Source organism: Triticum urartu, chromosome 2 (genome assembly GCF_003073215.2).
Source record: "Triticum urartu cultivar G1812 chromosome 2, Tu2.1, whole genome shotgun sequence".
NCBI classification, from domain to species: domain Eukaryota; kingdom Viridiplantae; phylum Streptophyta; class Magnoliopsida; order Poales; family Poaceae; genus Triticum; species Triticum urartu.
In genome coordinates, this window is record NC_053023.1 from 744,678,410 (window position 1) to 744,690,169 (window position 11,760).

The window sequence follows — 11,760 nt, forward strand, 5'->3', positions numbered from 1 at the left end:
ATACACATGCATATTGATCTCCTTCTTAACAGTTCAAAGAGGTGCGGGACAAGCTCTTAGAAACGGAGCGCGTAGAAGCACTTCAAGAGGAAATAGCGGGATTTTTGCTCGACCATGTCATAAATCCGAAGGGAGAATACTATTACCCGCTACCGCCCCCATCGACCAGGTCATGAACCACTTCCAATTGTCATCGTGCTCCGAAGGCACCAATTAGGCTAATGCCACTGGCTCCGAAGGCAACATGCATATGTAGGAGAAATTGTATATAGCTATACATGTGTGTATGTGTAAATTAATATGGTGGTTTGTGAGACATTGATGATATATATATGATTGGTTCTACTAGAAATTCTATATATATATATATATGCATAACGTGTACAATGTGTAGTACCGTAAAATACCAGCAAACGAAAAAGAATTAAAATGGAAAACACAAAATTAAATGAAAAAGAAATCATAAAACCAAAAACCCCCCAAACATTTTAGTACCGGTTGGTGTTACCAACCGGTACTAAAGGGCTCCCGGCCCCCGGAGCTGGCTCGTGCCACGTGGTTGCCCTTTAGCACCGGTTCGTGCTGAACCGGTACTAAAGGGGGGGGGGCTTTAGTGCCCACACTTTAGTGCCGGTTACCTAACCGGCACTAAAGGGCCTTACGAACCGGTGCTATTGCCCGGTTCTGCACTAGTGTTTAGTACCGGTTGGTAACACCAACTGGTACTAAATGTTTGTGGGTTTTTGTTTTATTTTTTCTTTTTCATTTAAATTTGTGTTATCAATTTAATTTAGGATTGTTTTACGTTATAATGAGTTGTAGTCGTCATCATCATCATCATCATCACATATTAATAAATAAATAAACTCTAGCTAGCTAAAAATCATCATTAATTACCACTATTTAATCATCATAGTCATTACCGCTATCTAATCATCACCTACACTGGCTAGCTTAAAGAAGAAACATTCACTTTGTAACAGAAGCGTACGGGCCGGGTGCGCGCGCGCGCTGCGCCGGTACGCGCGAGAGCGAGAGACGTACGGGACCGCGGCGCGACGACGATGGACGGCGGCGCGCGGCGTTCGGGGCGGCGGCGCGAGACGACGACGACGACGGGCGGCGGCGGGGACGACGGGCGACGGGCGACGGGCGGCGACGATGGGATCGAGCGGCGCGCGGCGATGTCGCGAGAGGTTGGAGACGAAGTGGGGAGATGTAACTGAAATTTTTGTAAGTGCTGTATATATAGGATGAGCCTTTAGTACCGGTTGGAGCCACCAACCGATACTAAAGGCCAACTTTGGCCAGGCGAAGAGGCGGGAAGAGCAGGCCTTTAGTACCGGTTGGTGGCTCCAACCGGTACTAAAGGGTGGTCTTTAGTACCGGTTGGAGCCACCAACCGGTACTAAAGGCCTCGCGCTGCCACCCCGTAGTACGCAAAGTTTAGTCCCACCTCGCCGGGCGAAGGGCAGCCGCACTGGTTTATAAACCCAGCCGCGGCTACCTCTTTGAACTCCTCTATATAGCAGACTTGTGGGCCTAACTTCTGCGCACTACCGTGTGAGTCTGCTGGGCCTTTAGGGCCTGTAATTGCACGCCCGTGGCCTAGCAGGCCCACAGGGCAGCGCCCCAATTTTTTTATAGTTTTTTCCTTTTCTGCTTTATTTTCTTCTATTTATTTCTGCGTAGTTTTTTGTATAGTTTTTTCTTTTCTGTTATATTTATTTTCTTCTATTTATTTGTGAGTAGTTTTTCATCTAGTTTGCCAAAATTCAACATTTTCAGAGTTCATTTTGTAGTGATTTTCAATTTCACGGTCATTTTGTAAACGAATGAAAAATAGCAAATATTTTTTTCTTTTCTGCTTTATTTTTTCTTCTATTTATTTCTGAGTAGTTTTTTCTTTTCTGCTATATTTATTTTCTTCTATTTATTTCTGAGTAGTTTTTTTATATAGTTTTTTTCTTTTCTGCTATAGTTTTTTATTTTCTGCTATTTTTTCTTTTCTTCGAAACTTGATGGTCAAAGTCTGGAGTTATAACCAAAGTTTTAAAAAATGAAATGCCGACGTGCAACTAGTTTTTGCCATAACAGAAGAAGTCTGGAGTTGTAATAAGTTATTAAAAATAAAAAAGAGGTGCAATGCTCGTTAATTAGCTTCAAGCCTTTCGGAATAGTGTAAACTGCACTGCACATAGCTCCGTGCAGTCTACCATATTCCTGAAGGCTTGAAGCTAAGCAACGTGAGCATTGAGCCTCTTCTTCATCGTCTCTGCACTCAGGGCTTATAAACCGCTCCTAGTCCCTCTCTCTTCGCGAGGTGGAACTAAACTTACTAAGAAACTGTAGTACTGGTTCATGCCATGAACCGGTACTAACGGTGCTCGTGGGGCCCCAGCCTTACCTGACACAACCTCATTAGTACCAGTTCGTGGCACGAACCGGTGCTAAAGGTTCGCCACGAACCGGTACTAAAGAGCTCCTCCCGCCTAGCAGTTGGAACTGGTACTAAAGAGCTCCTCCCGCCTAGCAGTTGAATGGTGCATACTGAATGCACAAAAAGTCTGGAGTTGTAATAAGTTTAAAAAAATGAAATGCCTTTGTAACAGATGAGTTTAATTTCGTCAGAAACCCGAATACTTCGAAAGAGATTGTCCAGTTTGTAAACGAAGTGCATCTAGTTTTTGCCGTAACCCTCTCTACTTTTTTGAACATGATATGTGGGTGAAATGATGATACCATGCCAAGTTTCAACTTTTTCAGAGTTCATTTGTAGTGCTTTTCAATTTCCAGGTCATTTAGTTCTGAAAACAAATCATTAAATGCATGAAAAATAACAAATGAAGGCATAAACGGTTGAAAGTTGATGACGTCGCTTTGAATGGTGCATACTGAACGCAGAAAATATAAGAGCACTTAGATCATGATATTATATTTCTTTACAGTCTAAATTATCAATATGATCTTATACATCAAAAATACTTTGATCATCAATGATCTTTGTGTGTACAATCTGAATTGTCAATATGAGTCATCAACGATTTATAAACCGATGAAGACTCATATTGCGGCCACAAATTCTACACATAGAGTTCAATGAAGACCAAGTGCTTGTGATAGTTTGAGAAATAACATATTTAAGGTGGTAAAAGGCTTGTTAGGGGAGCGAGGTGGGACTAAAAACAGCTTGCCATAACCTCATTAGTACCGGTTCGTGGCACGAACCGGCACTAAATGGTGATGGTGGGGCCATAGCCTGACCGTAGGCTGACACGGCCTCTTTAGTACCGGTTCGTGGCATGAACCGGTACTAAAGGTTCGCCACGAACCGGTACTATTGATCGCCGCCACGAACCGGCACTAATGTACACATTAGTGCCAGCTCAAATTCAAACCGGCACTAATGTGCTTCACGTTTGACCCTTTTTCTACTAGTGTTGCCATGCTTATAGTTGAACTTGAAAGACAATTTATGCACATGCATCCTTGCATACAAAGAGTTTTCTTAGAATTCTCTAATATTGAGCATTCTTCTGTTAAGTGTGCCGCCACCATCTTTTTGGCTCATGAGTTTAGATTTATAATAAAAGAGGCCAAAGAAATCTTTGCGCATTATAGGGTAGATGCTAGTCATCCTCGCATTGAAGCCATCCTTTTTAATCAAGAAGATATGATGCGTTTACAATCTTTAGATCATATTGCTTATAATGAAAATCTTAGGAAAAAGGTTCCTGCCGATGTTCTAGTTGATAAAATTTCTGAGCTTAATGATGATTTTGCTATTCAGAATAATGGACTAGGTTTTCCTCTTGAACGAAGGCTTGTAGCTTTTTGCCAAAAGAATGCTCTTAATGATGAATTGGTTGTGCAATACAAAGGGCCTAGGGAGGATCCCATACCTCCCGAGATTGATCTTGGGGACTTTTGTCCCATTAAATTTAGCCCTTTTGATTATTTTTGCTTGCCTCAAAGAAAACTTGCTGCTGAACGTAGAGAATATGAGAGAAGTTTTCATGATTTGCCGTACCACTATTATGGCAATACCTATATCTATCCTTGCTTTCTATGCCTAGCTAGGGGCGTTAAACGATAGCGCTTGTTGGGAGGCAACCCAATTTTATTTTTAGTTTTTTGCTTTTTGCTTCTGTTTAGTAGTAACAAATTTTGTTTAGTCTCTGGTTAGATGTGTTTTTATGCTTAATTTAGTGTTTGTGCCAAGTTAAACCTATAGGATCTTCTTGGGTGATAGTTATTTGATCTTGCTGTAATTTCCAAAAACTTTGCGCTCAGTGCCCGAATTGTTAAAAATCACCAGAACGTGATAAAATACTGATTCCAATTGCTGCTGATCAATAAACAAATTGCCTACATATCAAGCTGCAGTCCAGCAGCAGAAATATTCAGAGACAGTTCCAGAACATTGCTTGGCCTAGTAGCAGATCCAGAGCTTGGCATGTGCACTAAAGAGTTGCTCTCATAACTGACCATATCAGAGACCTGGTTGTTAGCTGGAGGAACAGAAGAAGCCTCTTGTGGCCAGAATTGGTTCATAAGAGTGACAGGCACCAGCACATATGAATCAGAAATAGTTGCACTTGAGTCAGAACTAGAAGGCATTGAAATTGAGTCATTCCATGCAGCCCCAGGACTGTCATTCAGATTGTGTGGTGGTACAATGCCATGATCTACCTGCAATCCCTCACCAGCCAACCATTGCTGAAAGTTATAAAGAACAGGTGGTGCTTGTGGAGGTGAAGGAGGCCACACTCCCCACTCAGGATGGATTTCAACATCATTTCCTGCATCAACCACCACATTTCCTTCTCCATTGGCAGCAGCATCTGCCACAACATTCTGAGCCAGCCAGTTATGAAGTTGCTGCTGGTATAGCTGTTCAGCATTCATACCTTCTCCATGCAGCGGATGTGGGATACCATCAGGAGGTGGTGGATCTTCTCCAGCCGGTGGAACTTCAGGTAGGTGAGCATTCCAGTCATTGCTTCGCAGCATAGTGACTGTTACAGTCCAACATTGTCGTGCTCCCCCTAACTGACGAATAACCAGACTCTTGGGCACTAAATGCAAATGAATCACTCTAACTTTAACAAGAACCAGCCTCCTATCCCCTCTAGGATTATTCCAGTCAACCAAGCACCAAAGGAATCTACAGACTTATGCATGTAGTGTTGTGTCTGATAGTCATAAGGAAAATCCACATAAACAATCCACACTTCTGGACCAAAAGAGGTGAGGCGCATGTTGAGTGCAGCATCATGAGGGACAAATGAAATCACCGTGTGCTCCTCAACTTCAGTTTCATCTAGCTCAAAGGTAGTACCTACTACCATGTCCCGAATAACAGAGGAAGCAAACCCAAACAAACCATGCCAAGGGGGTGATCTGACACTTCAGAAGGGAAGTAATGTGATTCATGGAGCAAACCTTCAACGGTATTGCACAGATCAGCCTTTTGATGGAAGGGGATTGGATTGGTTTTTCACAAGCACAAACTGGACTTCTTCATACCCTAAAACCTTGGTCAAACCACTTGGCAAGCCCGTCTTCGATCATACTCCTTGTGTGGTTACTATTGAAACAAACATCCCGAAATCCAAGTTATTTCGATTTGAATAATTTGGGGTTCAGCATCCGGGTTTTATGCATATTGTCGAGACTTCTTGGGCCAAACCACTACACTCCACGAATACTGCCACTGTGCTCTGTCGCAAACTCAAAACACTACGACGGGATCTTAAACACTGGAGCAAAGGCATATCTAAACTTTCAGTGGCCATTGAGAATTCAAACAAAGCCCTCTGTGAGATCGATGAACTGGAAAACAAACGGACTTTATCTATACCTGAAGCCAACTTTCGACGCATCCTCAAAGCTCACATTCTAAGATTACTACGATATTAGCAAGCTTACTAGAAAAAGCGTTGCACCATTCGATGGGTTCAGTTTGGAGATGAGCCATCAAAATTCTTTCAAGCCTTGGCTTCTGAAAGGTACAGGAGGAATAATATTGCTTCTCTAACAACCTCGGATGGCACAATAGTTGAGGATCATGCTGGCAAAGAATCTCTATTTTTTCAAACGTTTAAAGAGCAGATGGGTTCGTCACGGCCTTGCAATATGAAGTTTGACTTAGCCAGAATAATCAAAAAAATCGAGGGACTGGATGACCTGACCATTCCTTTTACCCATGAGGAAATCGACAAAGTGGTCAGAGAAATGCCTGCGGATAGAGCCCCGGGTCCGGACGGATTTAATGGACTGTTCTTAAAACGATGATGGCCAGTTATCAAGGAGGATTTTTACAACCTGTGCAATCAATTCCACAATGGGGAGCTCAATTTGGAAAGTATTAATGATGGCTTCATCACACTCATCCCTAAAGTTGGCTCTCCAGAATCTATCAATGACTATAGACCGATCACACTTCTTAACTGCTGCCTCAAAGTCGTTACTAAACTACTGGCAAATAGACTGCAAAAAATCATCCTCAAGATCGTGCATAGAAATCAATATGGCTTTCTCAAAGGCCGGACTATACAGGACTGTCTTGCTTGGGCTTACGAATATATATATATCAGTGCCAATCATCCAAAAAAGAGATCATGCTCCTCAAATTAGATTTTGCCAAAGCGTTTGATACGATCGAGCATGAGGCAATGATTAAGATCATGGAAAGCATGGGATTTAATGACAAATGGCTGGGTTGAATTCGGTGCATTTTTTCTTCAGGCAAGTCATCTGTCCTTCTTAATGGCACTCCCGGCCGTCAATTCCATTGTAAATGCGGGGTCAGACAGGGGGACCCTCTCTCCCCCCTCATCTTTGTTCTGGTGGCCGACCTTCTCCAAGCAGCCATCAACGATGCCTTTGCTCACAACCTGATCCAACTACCGTTTCCCTCCACAAATCAGAAGGACTGTCCTGTGATTCAGTACGCGGATGACACCATTCTGGTGCAGCCTGCATGCATCCAACAAGCTGCGGTGATCAGAGATATTTTAAATGACCATGCAACGTCCATTGGGCTGAAAATAAACTTTCACAAATCAAGTCTAATCCCGATGAACTTTCACAAATTGCCTTTTACCTATTTGGGTCTCCCCCTTGGAACTACCCGCCCAACCATTCTTGAGCTCATGCCACTGGTTTGCTCTGTTGAAAGAAGACTAACGGCTACTCTCAACATGATCTCTTATGGTGCAAAATTCTCCCTGCTCAATTCAGTTATCACCTCCTTGATCATATTTGCTCTGTGTACACTCCGGTTGCCAATCAAGATTATTGAGCTCTTGGACAAAATAAGAAGGAGATGCTTGTGGACCAAAAAAGCTGAACAAGGAGATAAATGTAACTCTCTAGCCTCATGGAATATGGTATGCCGACCTAAGGAATGTGGAGGTCTAGGGGTGATCGATCTCAGAATTCAAGGTGATGCCCTACTGCTCAAATACTTGCACAAATTTTACAATGCCTGGGACGTACCATGGGTTCAGCTCGTTTGGGACACATATTACACCAACCAAATACCACACACCTCGGATACGTGTGGGTCATTCTGGTGGCGTGACGTCGCAAAACTAATGCCCATATATAGGGGAATCACCAACATCCAAGTGGCAGACGGCAGGAATGTTCTTTTCTGGAAAGATTTATGGGTTGATAACATTATTGCGGACAAATATCCACGCGCGTTCTCATACATCATCAATGAGGACATCTCAGTCAGGGATTTCTTGTCCATCACGTCACTCCGAGAGGCGTTCCACCTCCCACTCTCGGAACAAGCACACGCCGAGGTCCGCCAACTTCAGTCTGACTTGGCCACGGTAACCTTATCCGAGGAGCAAAATATTTGGTCATATGCCTGGGGATCAACGCAATTCACTGCACGCAAATACTACATGTTCTACTTCAGAGACATTCGGGCAGATGAAGCTTTTCGGTGGATATGGAAATCAAGATCCACAATGAAAATTAAGGTCTTTGGTTGGCTGCTGCTCTCCGACCGTCTCAACACCAGGAATATGCTTAACGTAGACATTACAACATTGGAGAGGATCACAACTGTATCCTATGTGGGCTACAAATTGAGGAAACCTTGGAGCACTTGTTCTTTGAATGCCACTTCAGTGCTGAATGCTGGACTAGTCTTGGTCTTTCTTGGACACAAGGAGCCTCGAGGTTACAAATGGTCACTTTGGCCAAAAACAGTTGGGACCGACCTCTCTTTATGGAGGTGTTCTTACTCGCGGCGTGGAGCATATGGAAGGAACGCAATAATAAACACTTCAGGGGGATTACACCAACAAAGACATCTTGGCTGGACAGACTTAAGAAGGATTTCTCTCTCCTTACCTATAGGGTCAAGGAAAAACACAAACATCATATCCCTCTCATACTTGCCTCCATAGCTTAGTTCCCTCTCCACCCCCCAAAGTGGCGGGTAGATACATGTATAGTTATCATGTAAATTGTATAAAGTTTCAATAATATAAGTTTATAACAGTAGGAGGTTCTCCTACTGTTCAAGGTTCAAAAAATAATAATAAACAAATTGCCTAGGTCTTCCTATTTTGGCTGAATTTTTTGGGTTCCAGAAGTTTGCGTTAGTTACATATTACTACAGACTGTTCTGTTTTTGACAGATTCTGTTTTTCGTGTGTTGTTTGCTTATTTTGATGAATCTATGGCTAGTAAAATAGTTTATAATCCATAGAGAAGTTGGAATATAGTAGGTTTAACACCAATATAAATGAAGAATGAGTTCATTACAGTACCTTGAAGTGGTCTTTTGTTTTCTTTCGCTAACAGAGCTCACGAGATTTCTGTTGAGTTTTGTGTTGTGAAGTTTTCAAGTTTTGGGTGAAATATTTTGATGGATTATGGAACAAGGAGTGGCAAGAGCCTAAGCTTGGGGATGCCCATGGCACCCCCAAGATAATCCAAGGACACCAAAAAGTCAAAGCTTGGGGATGCCCTGGAAGGCATGCCCTCTTTCGTCTACTTCCATCGGTAACTTTACTTGCAGCTATATTTTTATTCACCACATGATATGTCTTTTGCTTGGAGCGTCTTGTATGATTTGAGTCTTTGCTTTTTAGTTTACCACAATCATCCTTGCTGTACACACCTTTTGAGAGAGCCATACATGAATTGGAATTTGTTAGAACACTCTATGTGCTTCACTTATATCTTTTGAGCTATATAATTTTGCTCTAGTGCTTCACTTATATCTTTTAGAGCACGGTGGTGGATTTGTTTTAAAGAAACTATTGATCTCTCATGCTTCACTTAGATTATTTTGAGAGTCTTGAATAGTATGGTAATTTGCTTAATGATCTTAATATGCTAGGTATACAAAAATAGTAAAACTTTCTTAGGAGTATGTTGAATACTAAGAGAAGTTTGATGCTTGATGATTGTTTTGAGATATGGAGGTAATAATATCAAAGTCGTGCTAGTTGAGTATTTGTGAATTTGAAGAATGCTTGTGTTGAAGTTTGCAAGTCCCATAGCATGCACGTATGGTAAACGTTATGTAAAAATTTGAAACATGAGGTGTTATTTGATTGTCTTCCTTATGAGTGGCGGTCGGGGACGAGCGATGGTCTTTTCCTACCAATCTATCCCCTAGGAGCATGCGCGTAGTGCTTTGGTTTTTGATGGCTTGTAGATTTTTGCAATAAGTATGTGAGTTCTTTATGAACAATGTTGAGTCCATGGATTATACGCGCACTCTCACCCTTCCATCATTGCTAGCCTCTTCGGTGCCGTGCATTGCCCTTTCTCACATTGAGAGTTGGTGCAAACTTCGCCAGTACATCCAAACCCCATGATATGATACGCTCTTTCACACATAAACCTCCTTATATCTTCCTCAAAACAGCCACCATACCTACCTATTATGGCATTTCCATAGCCATTCCGAGATATATTGCCATGCAACTTTCCACCATTCCGTTCATCATGACACATTCATCATTGTCATATTGCTAGCATGATCATGTAGTTGACATAGTATTTGTGGCAAAGCCACCGTTCATAATTCTTTCATACATGTCACTCTTGATTCATCGCATATCCCGGTACACCACCGGAGGCATTCATATAGAGTCATACTTTGTTCTAAGTACTGAGTTGTAATCATCGAGTTGTAAATAAATAGAGGTGTGATGCTCATCATTTTCTAGAGCATTGTCCCAAGTGAGGTATAATAATATAAAAAAGGGGGGAGAAATGCCATAAAAAAGAGAAGGCCCAAAAAAAAGAAAAAGAAAAAAATGAGAGAAAAAGAGAGAAGGGACAATGTTACTATCCTTTGCCACACTTGTGCTTCAAAGTAGCACCATAATCTTCATGATAGAGAGTCTCTTGTTTTGTCACTTTCATATACTAGTGGGAATTTTTCATTATAGAACTTGGCTTGTATATTCCAACAATGGGCCTCCTCAAGTGCATGATGAGAGTATTCTTGTGTGACGAAAATGGAGCATTACTAAACTATATGATTTTGTAGGGATGAGCTTTCTTTGGCCATGTTGTTTTGAGATGACATAATTGCTTCGTTAGTATGCTTGAAGTATTATAATTTTTATGTCAATATGAACTTTTGTCTTGAATCTTTCGGATCTGAATATTCATACCACAATTAAGAAGAATTACATTGAAATTATGCCAAGTAGCACTCCGCATCAAAAATTCTTTTTTATCATTTACCTACTCGAGGACGAGCAGGAATAAAGCTTGGGGATGCCTGATACGTCTCCAACGTATCTATAATTTTTGATTGCTCCATGCTATATTATCTACTGTTTTGGACCATATTGGGCTTTATTATTCACTTTTATATTACTTTTGGGACTAACCTATTAACCGGAGACCCAGCCCAGAATTGCTGTTTTTTGCCTATTTCAGTGTTTCGAAGAAACGGAATATCAAACGGAGTCCAAACGGAATGAAACCTTTGGGAACGTGATTTTCTCACCGAACGTGATCCAGGAGACTTGGACCCTATGCCAGGGAAGCTTCGAGGAGGCCATGAGGGTGGAGGGCGCGCCCACCCACCCGAGGCGCGCCCCCTGCCTCGTGGCCCCCCTGAAGCTCCACCGACGTACTTCTTCCTCCTATATATACCTACGTACCCCCAAACGACCAAGTACGGAGCCAAAACCCTAATTCCACCGCCAAAACCTTCTGTATCCACGAGATCCCATCTTGGGGCCTTTTCCGGAGCTCCGCCGGAGGGGGCAATTGATCACGGAGGGCTTCTACATCATCCTAGCCCCTCCGATGAAGTGTGAGTAGTTTACCTCAAACCTTTGGGTCCATAGTTATTAGCTAGATGGCTTCTTCTCTCTTTTTGGATCTCAATACAATGTTCCCCCCTCTCTTGTGGAGATCTATTCAATGTAATCTTCTTTTTGCGGTGTGTTTGTTGAGACCGATGAATTGTGGGTTTATGATCAAGATTATCTATGAACAATATTTGATTCTTCTCTGAAATCTTTTATGTATGATTGGTTATCTTTGCAAGTCTCTTCGATTTATCAGTTTGGTTTGGCCAACTAGATTGGTTCTTCTTGCAATGGGAGAAGTGCTTAGCTTTGGGTTCAATCTTGCGGTGTCCTTTCCCAGTGAGAGTAGGGTCAGCAAGGCATGTATTGTATTGTTGCCATCGAGGATAACAAGATGGGGTTTTTATCATATTTCATGAATTTATCCCTCTACATCATGTCATCT